Here is a 24,586-nt window from a genome sequence, read left to right as displayed (position 1 = left end):
GCACTGAGCTGTCACGCCATCCCAGGCTGGCGGGGCAGGTAGAATTGCAGTGTTCTGTGCGGCATCTCTGGGCTGAGGAGAGAGGTCCGGGGAAGGTACACCTGCCGAGCAATGGCCAGTAGGGACGGGACAATCTCACACACACAAGGGGAAGTGCTGGACCAGGGCCCGGGCTCCCATCCGTCCCCGCTCTTCTCTCAGAACTGGTCAGAATGTGTTTGGACCACATCAGCAGCTGTTCGGTTGTGTAAACGCAGGGCTGGCTCCAGTTCAGAGAAAGTTTCAGAATCTTTCCTGATGGTGTTTTGAAAAGAAAGAGGTTGTCGGCAGTCTGGGTTGATGGGAAGGCAGGTGGATGGATGAACTAACCTCTTACAGGCCCTTCTAGCTCAAGAATTCTAGGACCCCAGGTTAACAGCCGGGTATTCTAGGTCCAGACACTGCCTGTGGAAACCCCAGAGTTCCGAGCAGGGTGATCCTGGCAGCAGCTGCCTCTCACTGCGGACTCACTGCTCTGTGCTGGAAACTGGGCCGAGCGTTTGGTGTATTCTCTCATTTAATCTTCCAGAGAGTTCTGTAAGGGAGGTCTCATCCCCATTTTGCAACTGAGCAAGTTTACAGGGGCAGTAACTTGCCACAGAACAAGTGGGTGCTGTTTGCAAGAGCAAGTTTGTCAGTTTCTCATCTAAACTCCGGGAGAGCAGGGCCTCTGACTCCACGCACAGGGACACCTGGGGAGCACTCGTTTGTGTGCGCCAGAGGAGGGCCACTGAGCTGCCACTCATGTCCAGGACCAGCCCAGGTCTCCTGCGCGGGGCACTCCATGGCCCTCTTTGAAGGCCAAATGGTATGCGAGGGCTTGGGTGGATGCCTAAGAATAGTAACGTAAAAAATAAAATAAAGGCGGGAGGGAGGAGCTGACAGCTTGACGGGAACACATGCAAGTCATACACCCAAGATGACAACTTCTGCAGAGCAGCGCCTGGCTTGTCCAGACCCCGGGAGACGCATGCCGCGCTGACAACTGGCAGGAATCCGCCTCGCTCCCGCCTGCTCTCGCCCCCCGACTTTTTCATTTTACATGATTAAATATTAAATCCAGTAAACACTTTTCATTTGTCTGTACTATATTGTCAGTCAAATTACCCTTTCAGAACAGCATCAAATTATATTAGTGTCACGAACTTCCCTGGGCAATTCCAAAATCCTATCCCAGGGTAAAGCAGCGATGTACCCAAACTGCGGGGCAGGGGGCAGGGCTCCCACATTCTGTTTGCGGCTACGCATGTGCATCTACTCAAGTCACATGTTCCTTTTCCAGGTGATTGGAGTGGGCAGGCTAGGCAGGCCCCGCCTCTTCCCTCCAACAGATGGAAAGTCGATTGATTGTGAAAATTCAAAATTTTAAAAGTTGAGCCCCGTCAACTCAAGTACCAGGCTGTGGATCACTTTACCGCCTTGAGACCCAGAACTTGTCACTTTCTGTCACTTCTCTCTGGCTGTCACTCGCTGGTGCTCTGGAATTGCTCATTATTTCCCAAAGTTAAATATCCAAAGAAACACCTAATGAGGCCAACATGCTATGGGAAAATAACGCACTTCCAAAGTCAGAAGGAAGGAAGGTGGTTGGATTGGCTGATGTTTTGGATTACCCATGTTGCTGTCTTTCCATTCACAGAGATCACCAAAACTTTGTAATATCTAAAACTTCATTTTGAGACAATACAAAATTAAGGATACTTGGACACGTACATTTAAATGCCAGTGACTTGTATGTTGGTATTTCATGGCATTTCTCAATACCGGCATCCCAGGACCCACTGCGAAAGCCAAGGAAGTCCTGAGAACTGGCATCTGACGATAACTACTGTGAAGTAGAAGAGCAGCCCTTGACTCAGCTCCGTCTGGTTGACCACGAACCTACTCCTCACTTCCTAAGTGTTGATTGAGTACCAGTGTTTAAAAGATAGAGCTAATCATATATAAACACCCAAAACCATCCCTGTAAATAAGCAAAACCATTAATCAGCCCAAGTAGGTTTGTCACCAAAAGGAAATAAATTAACTAAATCAAAATAATTAAATCAAGCGGACTTAAGGTTTTACCAGGAACTTTAATTTAGTCACTGTCCCATAGACTGTCTCCCAGAGCTTCCAACCCATCCTTGTCTCCAATTCATCTTCCCATTCTTGCGCTACTTTTTCTGGGCCCGAGGTAATATTATTTGACCTTTTCTTGGCCCTAATGACCCATCTGCTTGGCTGGGAGTATAGCACTCGTATGCATCTGGCAGGGGATTGCACCCTTTAATGAATGTTTTTGGAAAGTATTTTGAACATGAAGTGCTCAGTATTAATATTGCTTTCCAATGCCCTAGACAGTCTAATGAAATGGTATCTTAATCTCTGTTGCAGCTAATTTATTTTGGAAGTGAGTCTACTGAATACAGATTTCAACTTGGGGGTCACTGAGACGATTCCTTTTTCCTTGGGGCAAATATTGACCTCCTGAGCCTCCATCAATATTTACCTCTTGGGTCAATAAATCTCAGTGTTGACCTTGATAAAAGTCAACATCTCCACAGAACCTCCGGGTCTTCTTCGTCTGTGCGGCCTTAGTTCCAAGTCTGTCATTGATTCTGTTCTAATGAATCCTTGTTTGCAGGAGTTTATAACACAAGCTGTGGGCATGCCCTCAGGGGTAAAGTCGCTGGTGCATCCCTGGGCATTTGTGTAGAAATCCTGAAGTGGAGTTATTAGAGAGCTTCTAAGATCTAAGAGAATCTTGACCTTATGTTCATACTTCCTTCTTGTGGTGGTGGGGGTCGGGGGGGCTTTCCAGGGGGGGTCCACCCAATAGGGAATAAAGTGCAGAATAAGCAAACTCCTAACACAGTCTGTCAAACTGGTCAGTGACAGTCACTGAATGTCTGAAGGCTTGTCGATCTATTTGGAAGAAGGAGGCACGGTGTACATGTAGCCTGGCCTTGTGTCTGCAAACATTGTACCACGGACATTAATCTGGACATGCTGACTGTAATCAATAACGCTCTCCTTGACCAAAGAGGCCATGTAGCTTTCACTCCAAACCATGAACATCCTTGGAACAGTCCATTAGCTGGGAGGCTGGGACCTATTGATTTATACGTGCAGATTTCGTCATTCAGTGGTTGTATTCATTGAATATTTTTAAAGGAGCCACTGTACCATGTCCTTTGCACAGACAAAGTTCTTGCGCAGGCCCCACAGTACAGGCCAGATGGGGGCTGAGAATATAAAAATGCAACAGACTCCGAGGGAGCGTTCTCTGTAGCATGGAAAGAGTTAAACAGCTTCTTCATTTCTCCTCTATCGCATCTCACTCAAATGCTTACATCCAGGCCTCTCCCACTGTGAACAAGTACGGATGGGGGAGATCGTGCGTGAGTAAGTCTTTAGCACTGGGGTCATGGGCTGAAGGGACAGTGCCTCTAACCACCTTCCGACACTTCACCAGGATCTCATCATCTGTGGTCTTCAGGGGATAGTCGAGGAATTAACCTTGGTTGAAGACATGGATCATGTGTTTCATAAGAGGAGGAGGGTCTGCCTTTCAAGGCCCCTGGAGAAGATGGTTTACAAGAGGGAAAAGGGCAGTTGTGAAAGCCAGATCAATAGCATGGCTGCTGCATTCATCACGCTTTGTCTTGGGGGGTTGAATTTAATTGCTTTCCATATAGATTCTAGTAGAGAGAGTGGTTCATCACAAAGTACTTTGTTCAAAAATGTTGCACAGATAAACAGATTTCTAGAATGAATGTGTGTAAGACTCAAAACTCTGTCCAACACATCTTATGATAAATGAGACTTTTTTATGCATTTCCCATTGATTTATGTGCTTTTAATGGGCCCATTTGCAAGGAGCAGTGCTTCCAAATTATCAAAGGTGTGTGTGTGTGTGTGTGTGTGTGTGTGTGTGTGTGTGTTTGGTGGAGGGTGGTCAGGGAGAAAAGTAGGAATTCATTCATTTCAGAAAGCTAACTGTTGGGAGGCTAAATCTCTCCCACAACCGTTCCTCTCTTCTCCATTATTTTCTCAGTACTATCAGTAATTCAAGCTGTAAAAGCCTGTTTTTATTTGCCTAAATATTTTCAAATAGTTGAGGAACATAGATGGGTGATAGGTGGAAGGGAAAGAGGTTTTGGAGTTACTTCACAAGTAGGGTTTATGTAGTTTAAATTTTTAGCTTAATTGTCAGCTTTCCATCCTAGATCTTGCTGGGAATCCCAGGCGACCTGGTCTCCATCCAGGAGCTAACTCAGCCTGGTCTCTGGACTGTTAGCAGCTTCCTGGAACCACAATTCAAATCAAATCCATCTTGATGAGTTTGATTAATTGAGCTTCAGGAGTTTGTTCTGGGCTGATCCTTTGATTCAAAGCTTTCAGGCCCCAGGCAGCGTGTGTTAGGAGAACTTTAAATATACTCCAGGGCCTCTTTAGAAAGATTGGTTTTGCCTCAGTGTCCTAAACGCTATTTCTGAAAATGGCAAACAGAAACAAAAACGAACCAACATAACGTTTCATGGCAGAGTCTGTCCTATTCCATGGGAATAGTTGGGAATTAGCTACCTTGCTCTTAAGAGAACAGCTGCATGCTGTTCTCCTCATTGCAGATTTAATCAAGGAGAATTTGCCTTTTGTTTATTTCTGACAAGCAAATTAACTTCTCTTTCTGTTCCTTGTTTCCTGAGTCAGGCCAAGGTCTTAGCAGGTGCTCTGCCTTCTTCTCTACTTTTCATGGACATACAAGCAAAGTCATTCATTCATATGTTCACTCAGGCAACAACCATTTATTAAGTATCTGGTATTTGCCAAGTACTTTGCTGGGAACTGAAGGATGAAAAAAAAAAAGTGGATCAATCAGGATTGCTGCCCAGAAGGAAGACAGGACCTAGGGGAATAGAAAGACAGGTCTAAACAAACATGTGCAATAAACAGTTAGACGAGATGATGAAGAATGACCTAAAGCAGTGCTAATGGACACAGAGGGGAGGGTTTAGACACGCGGGGAGTCAAGGGGTCATGTCTGCTGTCCTTGAGCATTAGTCACACTTAGGGAGTGTCATACGAATGGCCCCAAGGTTGGTAACAGAGTGGAAGGCAGGGCATTCTCTGAACTAGGGGCCAGTGGAGGGTAGGCAGGTTTGTGTAGAAAGTGCTGTCACCATCGTCGGGTGGTTGGGGGGGACCTTGGAGATGTCCAAAGAGTGATAGCAAGTTGACAAGTGAATAGATGATATTGAAGCTTGAACTTGGGAGGCATCTGGACTAAAGAGAAAGGTTTGTGATTTTTTTTTAACATATGGGTGGTGATTGGAGCCTTGGAAGTGGGTGAGATTAGATAAATGGCTACTGCATGTGGAATGAGGAGAAAAATGACAGGACAAAACCCCAGTACAAACCAGCATTTAGGGGTGTATTAGTCAGGGTTCTCCAGAGAAACAAAACAAATAGGATGTTTATAAAGAAAAAGAAAGCTTTATTATAAGGAATTTGCTCACGTGATTACGGAGGCTGAGAAGTCCCATGGTCTGCCATCGATAAGCCAGAGACCAGAAGAGCTGATGGTGTGAATTCTTGTCTGAACGCCTGCAGGATGAGACCCAGGGAGAATCAACGTTTCAGTTTGAGTCCAAAGGCAGGAAAAATTAATGTTCTAATCTAACAAACAGTCAAGCAGGAGGAGTTCCCTTTTACTTTGTTTTGGTCAGGCCTTCAACAGATTGCACGAGGCCCACCACATCAGGGAGGGCAATCTGCTTCACCCAGTCCACTGATTTAAACACTGACCGCTAACCTCATCTCGCAGCACCCTCATAGGCACGCCCAGAATACTAATTGACCAAATTTCTGGGCACCCTGTGGACCAGTGAAATTGACACATAAAACTAAAATCACGAGGGGCTTGCAGAGGAGAGAGAAGGGGCACCGGAGACAGAGAAGGTAAGAGAGAGAGGACAAGTGCTCTCATTTGTATGACCAATCTCCCACCTTAACCACCTTTGTGAGGGAGGTTTTGCACAAGTGTTTGCATCTGTGAGAACACATTAACAGCTGTATGGGAAAGGTATAGTGCTAGGTACTGTAGGAGAATGCACAGATGATGATGATTCTATGCCATCAAATTTAGTGAAACAGGTGAGCTCCTCTGGATAACAGGGAGGAGTGAATGAAGACGCCCATGGGGTAGGGATGGGGCTGATGAAAATGCTGAGTGAGGCTGAGTACCAGGCCGGCCAGCCTCAGTGTCCTGAATGTGGGTCCCTCATCTCATCACTTACCCATGGCAGGGGTGGGGGGCGTATCCTGGGCCAGAGGATGGGCGTGAGCTCACATGGAGGAGCTTCTTACAGTTGCTTGTCCAATGTCAGAAGGAGGCTATTTGCATGCAACACCTGCCCACGTAAACTTCATTTAGGATTGGGCTCCTCCGGGGACACCCCAACATTCTGAGCCCAACATTCTGTCTTTGTGCTAGATGAGTGGTCACGATCACACAATTATTCTTTCATATGCTCTGTCAGATCCTTTTTAATTTTTTCTTTGAATTCTAAACTGCACCTACTAGAAACAGCAAGTTAACATTTTCTAAGTACCAGGCACTGTGCTCAGCATATACCATCTCCTTGAACTCCTCCAGCGGTTCTTTGAGATAATCCAACAGACCTAAAGTGTCACTCCATTCGATATCATAAGACGCTGCAAGGCTGAGAGACAGTAGAGGACCTCTGTTCTTCACTGTGCTCTGCAAACTGCCAGGTAGCACACAATTGAACAGTCTTCCTACTGGGGGACACGCGACCCTTGAGATGGAGGGCGCCCTGCCCCTCTCACAGAGGAGGAAACAAAAGCTTCTGGGGACTGACTCGCTAGTAAGTGGTAAAGCTGGCCCCGAACCCAGGTCTTCAGATATTTGGTGTATTGACTCCTACCTGGTCCTTTGGGTCACTCTGTGGTCCCTCAGAGTGCCCACACAGGAGGAGGTCAAGGCTGGCCTCGGAGCTCTCTCTCCTGGCCAGGCGGAAGTCAGCACTGACTCGGCAGGCAGCCTGTATCCGGGCCAGCCATGCCTCTTATGTCTTAAAAACCTCTCCCGTGCAGAACTCACTAGGCCGCCATGACCAACTTTTCTCCAAAACCCACACTCTCTCTTCTACTTGGATGTGGCAGGATTGGCAGAGTAGTGGCTCCATTCTTTTTTTTAAAAAAATATATTTTTATTGATTTCAGATAGGGAGAGAGAGAGATAGAAACATCAATGATGAGAGAGCATCATTGATCAGCTGCCTCCTGCATGCCTCACACTGGGGATTGAGCCCGCAACCCAGGCATGTGCCCAGACTGGGAATTGAACCATGGCCTCCTGGCTCATAGGTCGACACTCAACCACTGAGCCATGCCAGTTTGACCTGGCTCTATTCTCGAGCAGGCTCAACACCAGGTAAGATGGGCCAGAGCTCTTGCCTTCCCCGGCAGCCTTTGACAAGCTTTCACAATAAAAAAATTAAATATTAATACTTGACAATTAATCTCTGACTTGAAAGAGCCATATATACCATATGTGTAACCCCTAGACATTTTAATTTCCATTCTGCGCCAGTAAGATAACATCCTGAAAATGAAATGGAATCATCAATTAGCAGTTCCCCAGGACAGACCGATCTGCAGGCGTGAGCAGTTCTCACCGTCTCAGCCAGGGCTGTAGGTGAGAGCAGGATCGTGAGATGAAGAAGAGAGATGAGGCTGGGAGCCCTGAGATACGTCGCTGATGCCTAGAGGTAGAAGCCCGGAGTCCATGAACACGGGGTAGCTCATCCTCACCCGGCCTAGCTCTGTGAATGCATCAGCCACGGCAGCCCATTGGCTTAGCCACAACGGGGTTGACTGGGGCACAGTAGGGAGACACCAAAGAAGCTGAATGAATGAATGAGTGAATGAATGAGTCTGCTGGGAAGACTTTGAAATTGTGTTGCAGAATCAGATGGTGTGCATGTGAAGTGGGTTAAGAACACCACCCAAGAGAAACACACACACACACACACACACACACACACACACACACGTGTGTGCCAATCAATACAGGGCCTGGTGGTCCTGGGACTGTTTTCCTGCCTTTGTGTTGCCAAGGGTGACAACTGGAATTGCCTGGCAGCAATTGTAAAAAGTGCTTGTAGATCCTTGGCGAGGAGTCATCAGGCCAGAACAGTTCATTGTGATTTCTTATTATATTTAATGGAAAGTGGAAGCACTCGGATATTTCCAAAGTGTAATTTGTTCTGATGGGTGGGCCGACAGTGAATTGGGCTGCTTCGCTAGGGAAGAAGCAAAAAAATAAATTAAACAAATTAATGACTGTGACGCATTCCAGGGGAAAGAAAATGCAGTTGATAATCCACCCCCAGAACGCCCCCTAACAAAAATCATCATTTTTATTGCTGTCGCATCTCCTGGGGCTGCTGCTTCTTGTGGGTATTTTAAAAGAAATCTTCCCCTCCTGTCATTTTCTTTAGCCCAATAAGCACAGTTGCTAATTTCCTCTCCTTTGGAGATCTCCACCCCTCACCCCCCGGAACCATATGCCATTAAAATGCTTAGACATGTGGAAATGGACTGAAGAAGATACGAGGAGACAGGGAGTTTCAGACCAGGAGAGACTTTGTCAGATGGAATGAGGCTGACATCAGATTTCCTAACCAAAAGAGAAAGATCCTGCGCCAGAAGGGGAGGAGGGGAGCTATGCCCAGTCTCTGCAAGGTTCCAGAAGGCATCTCATTCCCAGGCATCACTCAAGGCCCGCACGAGTGAGTGAATGAGTGAATGAATGAGTGAGTGAATGAGTGAGTGAATGAGTGAGTGAATGAATGAGTGAATGAGTGAGTGAACGAATCAATAAAAGAAGGAAGGAAGAAACAAGACAGATGAGCAACTGAAGCAGGAGGCAGACGGGAGCCGGGAAGTTGGTCGCTGTGGGATGTACTAGTAGGACTTGCAAGCAGGTGGGCGTAGGTTGGACTCAGCCACAGCATGGAGGCTTCAGCATGTGTCCCTGGTGACGATATGGACCCACGTTCCATGCTCCCTTCTTCATAGGACTTCTCACATTTTGCATTTATCTGTGCAATTATTCAATTCATGTTTGCATGAATTGAAGTCAACTTATACTTAAGAACTGGTATCGATGGCACCAACCAACCAGAGCAGAGACGGTCAGAATGGACGCCCAGCTACAACCCCCACAGCCTTCCCGAATATGATCTCCAAACGTTCCTCTGTCGCTAGACCTAAGCTTTGTGGGGATGAGCACCACGCTTGCTTTTATGCTGCATTAAGGCCTCAGCACTTAACTCAGGCATCTGATGTAAATATAGTTGGTCAGTTTACACTCGGTGCCTGCTCTGTTTATAGTAACTACTCAATTAATATTTGTGGAATGAGTGAATGCATTATGTAGGAAATGAATGGGTTGGAATGAAATGTCCCCAAACTGCAGGACAAGTTGCCCTCCCTCAGGGGTCCACATAGGACCATCCTGGGGCCTGGGCATACAGGGAAGGAAAGACAAAGGCAGACCCTGGCCCACGGACAGCCAGGGTATTTCCTCTGCAGCATTTCCCCTGGCGCTCCAGCCCCCTCCCCTCTGTGTATTAATTAAAAACTGCGGGCAGCTCTAAGCATTTTCAGGACAAGGATTAAGCCAGCTTTCTGTCAACTGCTTTCAAAGCGATTGCTCCTTGCTGGAGAAATGCTTTCTTTAGGGAGGGTTCAAGCAACTTGCTGTTCACTTTTCCTTCTCCATGACCTCATGGCCCTGCTTCCTCTAATTCATGGTTTAAACCAAGTGCAACAGGATGACCGCAGTGATCGCCACGGGCCGCCTGGAGCAGCCCTCAGACAACGTGGTTCTCTGGGTGCTGATGGAAGGAGAGGAAGGCCAGCATCGTCAGTGGTCAATTGCCCGGCTCTTAGCAGCCTCCCTGCTCTGGCTGAGTTAAGGCACCTGTAACATATTGATGTCAACCATGCTCAGAATATGCTGAGGACAAAGCATTGTTTCCCACATAAAGTCTCAGTCAACTCCTCTTTCTGGCATCCATCACATAAGCATCCCTTATTCTGTGACAGGAGAACACCTGAGAGCCTTCCTGCGTCATAGGAGGAAGGACTTTGTGATACAGCTGTTTGGGGGCGGGGAGGGGGGAAGGACCAGGCCATCTGTAGTGATGCAGCCTGCCATGGAGGTGCTCAGTAGAGGCCTGTGCCAATGAGCTGCCTGTGGGACTCAACTAGATGACCTCTAAGGGCCCTTGCTCGGTTGAAATACAACGCGGTGATCCAGCTGTCTTATGAGGTCAGAACTGAGCTGAGACTCTCTCCCCTTCCCCACTGACGGTCAAGGGCGTGCACTTTCTGGGCCATCTGCTCTGCCCCGTCTGTATAAAGAGCCAGAGGGGGCTGTAGGAAAGGGGTTGGAGAGAGATAGGAGAGCACCCAAAAGGCAAGACGGAATGAAGCATTCCGGAGCCCCAGACAATTTGTAATTTGGAGATCTTTCATGTTATCAACAGTGAATAGTCAGTAAATTAATAAAGTCTCCACGGAAGTGACAAATAATCAGCTATAGTAGCACAAAATATGTCTGAACTCAACTCTAATGTGACTATAAAATAAAATGCCAAAGCTGGGGCAGCCTTTTTTATTGTAGTGAGAGAGAGAGAAAGAGACCTAGTATCCACTTCCCAAATCCCTCTCTAGTCCTCACATGGCTGCAGGCAATGGCTGACTCTACATCCTTTGGAACCTACAGTGCTGACTTCCACACCTCAGGCCCCTCATGGGGAAACCTTGAGGGGTGACATAAGATATGGGAGTTGTTCACAGGTCCTGGTGAGAGTTCAGACTCTGTGTGCACACACACACAGGCATGTACATGCACACGGCACACACAGGAACCTGCACATGGGCATGCACATACACACATGCATACACATAGACATGCACACAGGCATGCCCATGCACACGGGCACCTAATGCACATGGGCATGCACGCATGGCATGTACACACAGACATGCACATGGACATGCACACACACATGGACACACACACAGACATCTGGCAGACCAGCACCCTGGGTGTGTGCCACTCAGCAGATTGTGCTGTGAAACCCAGTCTCAGCAAAGAAAGAAAGGGGATGAGGAAAGATCTAAATCAGGATCACATAAATAAGCCTGTGGCAGGCAGAGAAAAACCCTAACAACTAATCACACCAGGGAAAAGTCACTGCAGAATTTATATAAAAAACAGTCTATTAGAGAAGCTGTTTGAGAGCCCTGAGAGGCAGAAATCACGAACACTCTAGCCTGTGGTTAAAATGTATAAGAATTACTTTTCTTGTGAAAAATTGATGACCAATGTGATTATTTGCTGTCAACCATCAGCCTTTTTTATCTTATCATTATACTTAGTGGACATGTGGCTCTCTCTCTCTCTCGTTTATGTTTAACTCCCATTTGCATCTTTGATCTTCTTGTCTTCTCTTTGGATGATCAACATGCTCAAGTCATAAACCAATAAACAGAATTCTGTTTTTTTCCTTTAATTCTCATTGTTCCTCTATCTCCTGCCTTTTCCAATTTTTTTCCAAGACAGATATATAGGATAGATAGATGTGCATTTGCCCCAGCTGATTCTGAGCCTCAGGCTCATGACGGGCCTCTTTTAAAGCATGGTTTCAGCTCTTCTTTCCCTTTCCCTTTGGTCAGTTGCCTCTTTCCTCAATTTGAGTTCATTGCTGCCGACTTCAGTAAGGTGAAAGGACATCCAGGGAGCATTTTGGCCAACCCTGTGAAGCAGATACAAAATGTACCCTCAACTTCCCCCAGAATTTTCAATTCTCCTTTTGACAAGTTTTTAGAATCTATCCACATCCGGAGCTTCTTTTGGGGGGGGGGGGGGTAGTTCTGAGGGCTTACATTAATTACCATCCCTACGTTTGTTATTAAAGCACAGAGTGAATATATTAAGTGTGTGCATCTCAAAGATGAGCTGTCCAAGAGAAGATACCAGCGTTTCTCAGAGCGAGGCCCTCCCCAGTTTTCCGTATCTTTAAAACTTACCCTTCCGTCAGTGCTCAACTGAAACATCTCTATGCCCACGAGGTCCTCCTAGCCACGTTCACACCGAAGAAATGGCCTTTTTCTGAACTGGGGTTTTTTTTAAGACACTAACTGTATAGTTAGACATTTTTGTTCACACCCATCCCAACCTTAGAGACTTGGGGTCATGATTCTAAAGCTTTGCCAAAAAAAATGATTTGAATGAAGACACATTGTATTTGAACTTGGGGACATTTCTGGGTGGATTCAAGCCTTCCAGAAACTATTTGGGGGTTGGTTGGTTTGTTTGTTTGTTTTTCTGAACAGAACACATCTCTTTGAACTTTCTTCTACATCTAAGTTCTCTGCCCTGATGGAGCAGGAATCGTCACTCTGACCTGGACTGCTCTTAGAAATTCCCCTTTATTTTTTGGGGGTAGGGGTCATTCTTTGTTCCCCAAGAGGCCGTTCAGCCCAGATCTGCTTCAGGGCTTTTTCTACTAAGGAGTTGAGGTGATCTGTGCAAATGGTCCTCCTGGTACCCCAGAATTCCAAAGATCAGCATGCAGGCGGGTGGTTCCCCACCTCCTCCCTCCCCTCAGCTGTGTAATGTGAGATGGGAGAAGAGAGGGATCGGCCCAGATCAGCCCTTAGAGAAAGATACATCTTCCTGCGTGAAGAGCAGGGCAAGCTTCTTTCGTAATGCATTAAGCGTGAGTAGAGACCTGACGGTAGAAATGAGCATGAGTAATTGGAGGAAGGTGGTCACAGAGAGAGCAGCCTGGTCTAGCTGGAGCATTTAGGAGACATGAAATTCGCTAAATAAATGAGGCCGGATTCTGAAGGATCTTCAACACCAGCCAATAGAGCTCAGCCTTGGTGTGAGGGACATCGGGCCTCCTTGTATATTTTCAAGCTGGAAAGTGAGCTAATGCTTAGGTTTCCATAAATAACAAAGCGAAACGGGGAATCCGAGACTTGCCAAATGTCTTCAATTCCTCTTGGGCCTGTTGCCCGATTTATCTTGGACCCTCCACACACAGACATGTGCAGCTTTTCTGGGATTATTTATTTTGGTTTTAATGTACACAGTGGAGAACTCGATGTGAGCTTGGCTGGGTGCTTCAGAGGAAAGGGCTGTGTTGTGTGTGCATCTGTGGATGCAACTGGTACCCAGACCATCTGCGGGTGGTTCCTGCCATTCTGAGCAGCCCTCCCGCCCCTCTCTAGGAGAATGAGGACTCCTACACCGAGTCATTTGGTGGCCACTGAGTTTTATTTTAGCAGTGTGTCCCAAATAGTGTGGGCTTCCCACTCACAATACAGAAGAGGATGCCCTTGGAGAAGAGGAATCCGATTTGTCCAGCAACAGCACGCTGCTCAGGCGGGCTCTGTCTTTTGTCGCAGGCTGAACGGGGGAATGCTCAGCCTTTGATCTCCAAGGGCCAGAGCATCCAGGGAAGATGCTAAGCAGCCCGTGAGGGTTTGAGTCGGAAATACACTCTGTCACTCCACATGAAGGTGCGCATGGATCACCGTTTCAGGGTGGCAGAAGAATCAGAACTGGGCAGGATCCGAGAGTCCAGCTACCTAGGTTTTAGCTATTACTATATTATTAGTATATTACTAAACTCCCCACCAGCAAGTCCAATTAGGAGTCACTCTGCTCCTCCCTAGCTTTTTCTGGCAGGAGACTCACCCTCACAAAGGTTTCTAATCCATGGTACCCGGTAAGCTCAGACACTCCCTGCATACACTTCTGGGGATATTGAGTCATATGTCTTAAAAGCCCCCCTAAATTATATCTGGCGCACCTGATAAATTCACATCCAGGAATTTAAGGAAATGAATGAATGAATCACTCAGTAAATGTGTGATATTCCTCTCAGTGCCTAGTAGTAAGCAGATTAAGTGAGTTAAGAACCATGTTGTAGAATAATACATATTCAATAGAACACAGTAGTAGGTGATATTTTCATCGCTGCCTTTTATGAGAGCATTATATGTGTTATTTCATTTAACAGTCACTCAGCCTGTGTGTTTTGTGCTCTGTGTGTGTACAGGAGGGTGTTTTGGAAGCTGGGAGGGTTGGGGAGTCTGTGAACACTTCTGAGTTTTGGAGGACCTGCTAGTGGTACCCTCCTCCTGCACATCCTCTAAGCTGGCGTCTACATGGCTGTCCCCACCCCCAGCCATGTGCCTCCCTGGACTTGAACAACCATTTCTCCACTAGGCTTACCCTCGTCATCAGTCACCTTTTACTTCTATCTAGGCAAGGCAGGCCCCCTGAGGAGGAGGGGTTAGGAGGCTTTGAAAAAAGGGGGAGCAGCCTTGGGCAAAGCTGGAAAACTCAATCCCATGGGTCTTTTACATGCATATTGAAGGTTATGTTGAGGTTTTGGGGAAGCCGGAACCCCTTCTAGATTGCTTGGTCTCTTCTTGGGAGGAACTGTACCCCTTCAGGACATGGACTGGGAGCCAGGGTTCCTGCGTGGTAGTTCTAGCACTCGTCTGCTATGAGCTTAGCCTGCCACTGTCCTGGATCTTAGCTGATATCACAATGGGTAGAACAGGATCTAGGACCCCTGAGTTCTTGTTTCACTGAGATCCTACTACAAAAGGCAACAGATTCATGCCAGAGAGATTTTCTTATGCTGCTCTTGAAATTTGACCAGTTTTTTTTTTTTTATGATCAGGTACAATTTTAATGATATAGAATGGATTTCTTATTAAATCAAAGGAGAAAGATATCAAGCGTGGTAGGTATTGTACTTTAAGTTGATTACAAAAAGCATTTATTGAGGGTTAACCACTAGGCAATGGATAGAAAATCAATTACACGGTAGTTAAACATCCAGTAATATGTGTTTTAATGAACAATTTATATTTAACACCTGTTATGAAATAATGAGCTGTGTTGGAGTTTTGGGGTAGCCAGGCAGCTGTTGGAATATCTGAGTTAATGCCTGAGGAGCCTGACGCCATGTTTTACCAAATAGCGTCTCACAGCTTGATGATGTGTGAGGCTGGGTCGCTTCCCATTCTAGCATCATGCCTCCTGACAGCTTAAATGACCACCAGCTCCTTAGCATCTGTCTCCCTTCTAGTCTGGGATCAAAGACTGGATTGACATCATATTGGTCTGAAGAGCAAGTCATTCGTTTGAAAAACTCATTATTTTGACAAACTCGAGGTGATGCTATACATTGTCAAATAAGCATTTCTAGCCCTGGCCGGTGTGGATCAGTGGGTTGAGCATGGTCCTGTGCACCAAATGGTTGCTGGTTCGATTCCCGGTCAGGGCACATGCCCAAGGTGGGGGCTCCATCCCTGGTAGTGGATGTGTAGAAAACAGCTGGTGGGTGTTTCACTCTCACATCGATGTTTCTCTCTCTCTCTCTCTCTCTCTCTCTTTCTCTCTCTCTCTCTCCTTTCTTTCTCTCTCTCGAAAGCAATAAAAAAAAATCTTTAAAAATAACTAAATAAATAGAGTTAGCATTTCCAGATTTCTTTAGGTAATGTGAAGAGCTGTAGGACCCTTTCTTACTCCCATCCCACTCTATGGAGACCTGTCTCTCTATTATCTGCCACATCATCTCCCACAAGATGGACCCTGACTCAGGTGAGCTCTTTCTCTTAAATCAGGGGTGGGGAACACCCGGCCCACAGCCGAATCATTTGGTCTGGCCCTGCCAAGGCAACCACAGGCGGGCCTGGAAATTCAATAAATCTAGGAGCTCGTTTTCATAGCAACATAATTTTTAAGTTGCTAATTTTGTAAGGCCTGCGAGTGATCTTATAAATACCCGAATGGCTCTCGGCAGGAAAAAGGTTCCCCACCCCTGTCTTAAATGGTATTTGTATGGAATGTGTGTGTGAAACTCAGCTCAGTTGCTACTCGTGGGGTTCCTTCTCTGTATGCTGTCCAATCAAATGTGGCTGGGCCATCAGTTTCAAAACCTCCCAGGACACCCCCATTTCCCGCCTCACTGGCTGTGATTCTGGAACTCCTCATCTCTGCTTTTGCTCTGGGTTCTACAATGTGGGGCTAGTATTTTCCAAGGAGTTCACAGCTTGCGCCTCTGGGATCATACCGTGGGGCAGTCCTTCAGTTCAGCCAATTCACAGGTATTTTACAGGGTAGTAGGAGCGATGGAGGAGAGAGCGAAGAGTGGAAGACAAGAAGAAATCAGCAATGTTCAGGTGGCAATTGAAAATGAGCACCAGTGAAGCAGGGAGAATACAAAAATGGCTCTTCCACAGGGAGAGGACCGCTGGGGGGAAGGTTAAACCAGGCTGAGGTAGGCAGGAGTTTGGGCTCCAGAACCGGGTAGACCAGATTTCTGGTTCTTTCTATCACTTGCTAGCTGTGTGGCCGCAGAGTTATTTAACCCTTTTATACCTGGAGATGTGATGTCTATGTGGTGGTTATACCAGGTGCCTAGTACAAGGCCTGCCACATCCTACTCATGTAGTAATTGTTGGTTAAACAGTGTCTGAACAATGGCATCTACTTTTATATGGCTGTTCTGTGCCGATAAATAGCTAAAAATCATGTAGAACATTTAATGCATTGCCTGGTACATAATAACTATAACATTCATAATAGCAGTAATTATTATTGTACCTGCTTTTAGAATATCCAAGCCTTTGATTTTCTGTGGCCATTGAATCTTGTTATCTAAGAGATGTCTTTCCTGCTATGCATATTGGGACATATTTTATGAGCTGTTATCATAGTGACTAATATAAAACATGTTCTCAAGATATATTAAATCAATGAACTAATTAATCTGTAGAATTTGAGTGGGAAGTCAGCTTCCTGAACATCTAGTCTACCCTGTAGGGATAGCCTGTAAATTCTTTTCTGACCATGTATGAATAAATAAAGTAGAACAGCATGGTCTTAATGAGGAAGGTGAGGCCCAGAGAGGATAAGGGGTTTGGGCTAGGTGACCCATTGCATGGGGATCAAAGCAGAATTATAGCCCAGGCCTTACAATTCTTAGTATGGTGGCATGATGTCATAGCAACCAAACCTTCCTTTCCAGGGATGGGGGGGGCGGGGGGGCGGCTGGCCAATTGCAGATCCTGGAGGCTACTGTCTGAGGTGTGACTTCTCATTCTGCAGTTTCAGGGGCTTCACTGTCATTTCAGGGAAAGAATCACAACTTGTGTCCTGGCATCTAAGTTTGAGGGTTCTTGTTTGCGCAAGCCCTAGCTCTAGGGCACTGGATTCCAGTTCCGAATTCTTGGCAGTTTTGGGTTAGGATTCTAAGTTCTATCTGGATTTCTAAAACACCCGGCTCAGGATCTGAGATTTGGACCCCGCTCTGCAGCAGTCACCCTAGGCTGTGGAAGGGCGCATGAAAAGTTCCAGGAATGAGATGAAAGAGGTGGGTGCCATATCTGGAGGGAGTAGTGGTTCTCCCAGGATAGCCCTTCCCTAACTTTTTATGGCTGATGTGCTGGGTGGATCACAGGGAATTTGTATAGAAACAGGGACCAGGGAGGAGAGGCTACGGTGACCACGGGGGACACCAAACAAGAAGTGAGAGGGTGTGTAAGGACCTGCGTTCAGGAAGCATTGGTCTCCTCTCCTCTTCTAGCCTGGGTTAAGGCAGCCTCATTCGCTCAGGACTTCAAGGAACTCTTAGCAAAAGCCCTGACACATGCCAGGTACTCCATGTGTGTTTGAAGAACAAATGAATGAACCCATAGAAAGAATAAAATTTCAGAGCGAAAAGGAACCTTAATGGACTTCTAGTGATGAATATACCCAATATCGTTGCAATTATTAATTCCAATAAAGCAACTCGGAAAGCCCTAACAGAAACTTGAAAATGCAGAATTTACCAGCATCCACATGCTGACTGTTGTCACCATCAGGATGGTGGCTTGCCTTGGATTTCTCTCCCTCTTTCCAGCTGTCCTACCCACTGGGGAAGGCTTTAGCACAGGCGGGAAGGGGAGGAGGGGGTGCAGCTTTTGTGATTCTAATGAGGCTATTAGGGTGGAGATAGGCCAGCAGCTTCCCCCGAAGGCACCTGGGGAACCCGAGAGCTCTTTCCCCACAGCCTGGGGGAACATATGTGAAGATTTGCTAAATTGCAAGTCTAGATTAAAATGCTACTGAATGGCCCCAGGCCACATTCTTCGAGGGACTTGTGGAGACTAGACTGGAGGGGAGAATGACTGCTTTCAAAAGGCCTGGATGTGCGGCTGGAAGGAGGGGGAAGAAATTGGTCCAGGTGCCTTCAGGAAGCAAGTGGAGGCCTTCCCCCGCCCCGCACAGCCCCATCAGATCCGCACTTGTGGCTGAACGCTGCTGACACGTACCTGAAAGGCTATAGGCGCCGGGATGCCTGAGAAAAATCAGGATGGTTTTGTCATTACGAAAATCACACTGGACAGCAGGGAGGCGGGGCTGGAGGGGGAGTCTGCAGAGAACAGGGCCCCGAGAGTCTGCGGACGACGTGTCAAAGCAGTTTTGTCACCGGGAAGCAAACCAAAAGTGAAGCCTAATGGAGAACTCGAGGCAGATAGAGTCTGTCAGTGAGTTGAAATTTGTTTCAGAACCAAGAGAGTCGCAAGGGCCCCCTTCCTGATTGGAGTGGACAGCAGGGCGGGCCGCGTGGAGGGCTGGCGCTATTCATTCCAGATAGGACTCGGGTGCACCAATCAGGTACATCTCTTCATCAGGGTCTTGCATAAAAGGCAAGTGGAAAGAGGGCCGAGCTCAGCCTGTAGATTAAACTTGGTCGGAGCCAATATCTGACAATCCCCCATGCTGTTATCCAAATGAAAGCTAATGCAACTATGAATTAGCAGCCCCAGGAGCCATGGAAGAGGGAATCCGTTCTCTCCGCTCAGCTCCAGCCCACACGGAGGCCCAGGAGGTGCTCTCCGGTGCGCAGGTGTTGGGAGGGGTGGCAGGTGCAGGGTGCCCCCTCAAGTCTCAAGGTGTGGACCCCAGTCCTGCCTTGTCAAAGCTTAGCCAGTGCGCCCTGGCCAGGTGGCTCAGTTAGTTGGAACATCGTCCTGTACACCAAAAGGTCTGGGTTCAAGTTTTTGTCATGGCCCGTACCTGAGTTGTGGGTTCGATCCCCAGTCGGGGCACATATGGGAAGCAACCATTGATAGTTCTCTCTCACATTGATGACATTGATGTTTCTCTCTCTCTCTCTCTCTCTCTCTCTCTCCCTTCCTCTCTCTCTCTAAAATCTATAAAAACATATAAAATCAATAAAAACATATCCTCAGGTGAGAATTAAAAGAAGGCCTGGCCAGCTCCTGAGTCCCACATTGAGTCCTAAGCATTCCTGGGAGATTTCAGCAGCAGAGGACCCCCCACGCTTTCTGAGAGAAGCTTCGATTTCTTTCTCTCGCCTTCCTCCTGCCAACCCTGAACATGCTTCTTCCATCACAGTGAGCTCTGGGCCAAGTTCCTGTCCTGTTGCTTGATATGTAAATGAGTACGGCCCCACCCAGCCTGAATTCAATGGCCCTGTGTCCACCCAGACCTTGAAAGTGGCCGGTTCCCCACTTTCCCCCCTCCTTGGAACAGGATGTTAATGAATCTCAAAGGACATGGAGGCATGGCCGGCCTTCTCCTCACTTAGGGAGATTGCTCTTTAATGCTTCTCTTGGAGGAAGTGCCTGCCCTTGACCCCTCCCATCAGTCATTCCGGTCGTGCTGACCCCGCAGTCCCATCCTCCTCCCTGCCTCCTGCCCCCTGTGGCACTTAACTCTCAGAGATGTCGGCAGTCCGCACGCATGGCTCTTCATTTATCTCTCGGTGGCTGATTTACTCTGGTCCTGGTCATGTCCTTCACCCGCGCCTCAGGGCACCGTGGAAATGTGCTGTGCTCTCCTAAGAGGCCACCTCAATCATGTCTGGGCAGTTCTGTGTGTACAACACAGTCTGTAGGGGGACTTTCTTTTGATGATGTTGGCGATAATGCTATTAGATTGCACTGAGAAAGGCTGAGCAAAGCTGTGATCCATTCTAGTTCCAGACTGGGGCCGTCAGCGGCAGAGATGGGACAAGGCTTTCTCTCTAAGTGAGCAGGGGAGAAGAGAGAAAGGATGGAGATGAAGGTTGTACCACTGAGGCATCTGAAAAGCCAACCCGAGACCCCCCAGGGAGCAGCCCAGTGGAGCGGCACCGGGGACTGATGGGGACATTCATCAGAAAGCTGTGCAAACGAGCGTGGCTGGAGCAGATGCGGGTCCCAGGACACTTTGTCTGCCGAGGGTGGGGGTTGGAGGGAATTTCTTCGAATAAAATCTTTTAATGTTCCTCTCCACAGCAATAGAGCCTCCTTAATATGACAAATCGGGAGCTCCTGCGTACTTTACTGCCTGCATGCTAATGAGCCGAGCCCGTGTAACACAGCCATTCGGTGAGGGGAGTTTACAAACAACTCGCTTTGAGATGCTCAGCCCAAGAAGGATGAGGTTGCCTGGAGAGCAGCAAGCCCTGTGAGGAGGCTGCCTGCCTGCAGGCCACGGGGCCTGGGGACAAGGAGAGGCCCCAAGGGTGGCCACACAGAGAGCCAGCGGTCTCTGAGGTTGCATTCAACTTCAGGATTTCATTCATTAAAAGAGTATGCAGAGCCCCCTCCAGCACATGCCATGGGACTCACAGGATGAATGCAGGTCACTGTCCCCATCGGCTGCCATCCTGTGGAGCTTGAATGACCCTCTGCAGCGGGGAGAAGCGAGGAGGGATGGGACCTGGGTGCTCATAGGACGGGTCACCCCCCGTTTCCTGATTTCAGGGTTAGGGTTGTGCCCTGGTTCTTTGTTGCCAGGTTCTTGATGCCACTTTGTTATCCCTGGACCAGGTGACACAGCGACTAGTGTGAATTGAGCCCTTCGGGACATGGGGATTGTGTTTTGTATGACGACAATGATGATCATGATGGTGATGACACCATGTTACATGGACTCAGTGTTTACCATGTTCCAGGAACGGCACTAGGGGTTGGGATGCATGCATCATTTAGTCCTTACTCAACTGTGTGCTTGACAAGACTGTGCATCGCATTTGCGTAAATGAGTAAACCCAGGCTCAAAGTGAGGAATAACTTGATCACAGTTATCAAAGCTCCTTAGTGCTGTCGAGTGCGAAACTATGAGTCGTTGGAAGAACAGGCGCAGAGCTCCCTGGGGCGTGAACTGGTGTTACAGATACTCGAACCGGAAGGGGATCTCGGAACCATCTGGCCCAACTGTTCCCTTTACGCAGGTGAGAAAGCTGCAGCCTAGGGCACGGGAGTGACTTCCGCAAGGCGAACCCACTGGCAGTGGCAATGCTGGCATCAAGGCTGGTTCTTTTGAGTTCATGGCCTTTGTTCTTTCCACTTAGCACACTGAGTGTCTCTTTGTCTTTTAGGAGGGAATGTTGGGTGTTTTATTTTTATTTTTAAGTAACTTGTTGATGGTTGGTGGTGAATGAAGTGCATGATAGAATGAAAGCACCCAGCAGGTAGAGTCGCACAGGATAGCTCCCTGGGTAGCCGGCCTTCTTCCCCAGGGTGCATCGCCTGCCCAGGTGCAGCCAGCCCACTCCGCCCGCTCAGGGAAGGCTGTGAGAATTGGAAGTACCTGGTTCTGGTCCTGGGATTCTTGTTCATCCAGGCTTGTACCTGAAGACTGAAAATGGATGAGGAGGGAGTAGCACAATGACTAGAGAGGAGGGCTTCTCCCTAGTCCACCTGTGTGCCCAGCTCATGCGCTGGGAGGCTGTGATGTAAATGCCAGTTCACACAGCATGCTGGGCTGACTGCCTAAGAATCACCAGAAGAACAACCTAAAGTCAGAGTCCTGAGCCCTCGTCCCAGAACTGCTGGTTCATAAGTGAGGTTACGATGAATCTATGTATTTTTAAGTGCTTCCCAGGTGACTGATTATTGGCCAGACCTGACGCCGCTAAGGAAAGCTCTCAGTCGCTGGGCAAACACAGGAGAGGCCGGAGAGAGCAAATGACAGCGATGGCCCATTCAGTGTTAGAAGGTGGTATAGAATGTGTGTGTGTGTGTGTGTCTGTGTGTGTGTGTGTGTGTGTGTGTGTGTGTGTTGTGTATGGTGGGGATTGGAGTTGTTTTTTTTTGTTTTTGTTATTTTACTACAACTCCTGGGCCCCTGCCAAGCATGACACCGAGGATGATTCTGACACTGAGGAACAAAGGAAAAGGGTCTTATGGGTACGATCCATTATTTTAATGCAGATGGAATTTTCAGTAATTAGCACCTCTTGTCAAAGACGAAGGCTCAATGGAAATAAAATCACAAATGGTGTCTGAATCCCCTAGATCAATTCTGCTGTATGTGTGATCTATTGACTAATCGATAAAGCTTCCATCATGCTCAGTCATGATCGGGATAAGTGAGGCAACTAACAACAAAAACCCACCCATGTCATCCAGCCCTGAGTGAATCCATTGGGCCGACTCAGCTGGTGCAGCTGGGGGGTGGGGCAACCAGAGCTCAGTCCAAACAACGTCATGGCCACATCGGGGCTGTGGGCACTAAGGGACTAAATTACCACCAGTAGCAGCAAAGAGGTGGGGACAGGATGAGTGAGAAGAATTCTGAGGCCATTCCCAGTTTTCCAGCTGGCAAAGTGAAGCATTAATACCACATGACTGGAAGGATGTGGCAATTTCAATACCAAGAACATGGCCTTGGACGTGAACTGGTGTTCTGGCCACTCTCTGGTGCCGCAGAGGAGGGTGATCATGCACTGCACATGCATGTATGCACACACACTACACACGCACACGCACAGGCAGGCACACACCATAGAAAGGGAGGAAAGTGACTTGTCTCCGTTGTAAATCTAAGTGAAGTCCAGAGTAGTGAAGGCCATTTGTAAGGTCTGCTGAGCTAATGGCTTCATAATGACTTTTAAAGCTTCACTCGGGTAAGAAATACCGTTCATTTTTTAATTGCATATCATTATACTTTTTCATAATCTAGGGCAGCATAGCAAGAGTAAGTCTACTGGCTTCATTATAAATCTTTTTATTATCTGGAACCCCGCTGAAATGAAAGGAGAGAGAAACAACTATTGTTTTTCTAATCTCAAAAAAAGGATTTAAACAAGACCCTCGATGTTCAATGAGTTACGATGCTTTTGATGTGAGCACACTGGTTTGTGTCACCTTCGATTTGCCTTTTGGGGAAGGCTGTTTGCCCTTGAAGCGCCTGGGCATTGGGACCCGCCTGTGGTCCAAACTGCTTCCTGTCTTGGGGGTAGGCATTCTGTGATCTGTTAAAATAAGCTTAAAAAGTCCATTTGTATCCCTACAGATGGATTGTGGGAAAATCTTCGAGTTCAAGGGGACAAGAGGTTAGGAGTGGGGACAGTGAAGGGGGTGGTGGGAGGGCAGTGGAGGTGGAGAATTTTTTTTTATCAGATTTTTCCTTTACTGGGTTTCTCCTGATGACTTTCCCAGGCCCTGGAAGGGGGAGGGGTCTCCCTCGGAGTGACCCTGGGAAAAAAGAAGACACGCCACTGAAGGACGGGCTGATAGCAGGAAGATTCATTGCTTCCGTGGAGATAAGAGTTGCTGTAATCTTGGTTTGGGGAAAGTAGAAATGCCGACTCAGTCATATATAGGGGATCAGCACCATCCAGGAGGAGCGAGGCCAAGGTTGGGCCTTCACGTTGGTGTCAGAGGGGAGGGGAGGCCCTCACGCAGGCAGGTGTGTCCAGTGCAGCTCCCCACTGTGTCTTGGCTCACCAGCCTGAGGCCGGAGCTGCTGGCAGCCTGTCCCAGGGCCCGTCGGGCGGAGGGCCTGTCAGGCAGAGGGGCGGTCGGGGCGGCCAGCAGAGGCCCTAGAGCAGTGATGGTGAACCTATGACACGCGTGTCAGAGGTGACACGCGAACTCATTTTTTTTGGTTGATTTTTCTTTGTTAAATGGCATTTAAATATATAAAATAAATATCAAAAATATAAGTCTTTGTTTTACTATGGTTGCAACTATCAAAAAATTTCTATATGTGACACAGCACCAGAGTTAAGTTAGGGTTTTTGAAAATGCTGACACGCCGAGCTCAAAAGGTTCGTCATCACTGGTCTGGAGCCTGGGAAGGTGAGGTGGCTCCTGATGGCCCAGCCAAGCCGGTGCTGAGCTGTGCCGAGAGCCGGCCTTCTCCCTGGGCCCGGATCCCAAGACCCTTGAAAAGGCGTCCACACTGGGTGCCCCTGGTTTATGTGAAGCGATCATTCAGTCATTGTTGGGGAGCCAGGGGGCCCAGGAAGAAAAATGATTTAAGCTCTTCAAGGTTGAGCCGCCACGTGGGCCTGTAGAGATGGACGATATCACAGGGCATCTCTGAAAGGGGGCGCTTCCTGTGAAGAGAAGGGGCAGTCAGCCATTCGTAGCTTTTAATCCTCAACTGGTTTTGCACCCTCTCCCAATCCAACCTGCCATCCAA

The 24,586-nt window shown here is 47.7% G+C and overlaps 1 protein-coding gene across 2 annotated transcripts in view; it reads left to right on the top strand.

Moving 5' to 3' along the window:
- The window catches only part of KIRREL3 (kirre like nephrin family adhesion molecule 3), a 455,238-nt gene that overhangs the window by 32,877 nt on the left and 397,775 nt on the right, over positions 1–24,586 (top strand). The gene's annotated exons all lie outside the window — the stretch shown is intronic.

This window comes from Myotis yumanensis, unplaced genomic scaffold (genome assembly GCF_028538775.1).
Source record: "Myotis yumanensis isolate MYYU_CA2020_CCGP unplaced genomic scaffold, mMyoYum1.0.hap1 SCAF_19, whole genome shotgun sequence".
In the NCBI taxonomy this organism is placed as follows: Eukaryota; Metazoa; Chordata; class Mammalia; order Chiroptera; family Vespertilionidae; genus Myotis; species Myotis yumanensis.
Note: the sequence above shows the minus strand (reverse complement) of the source record. Positions and strands in the feature narration are given on the sequence as shown.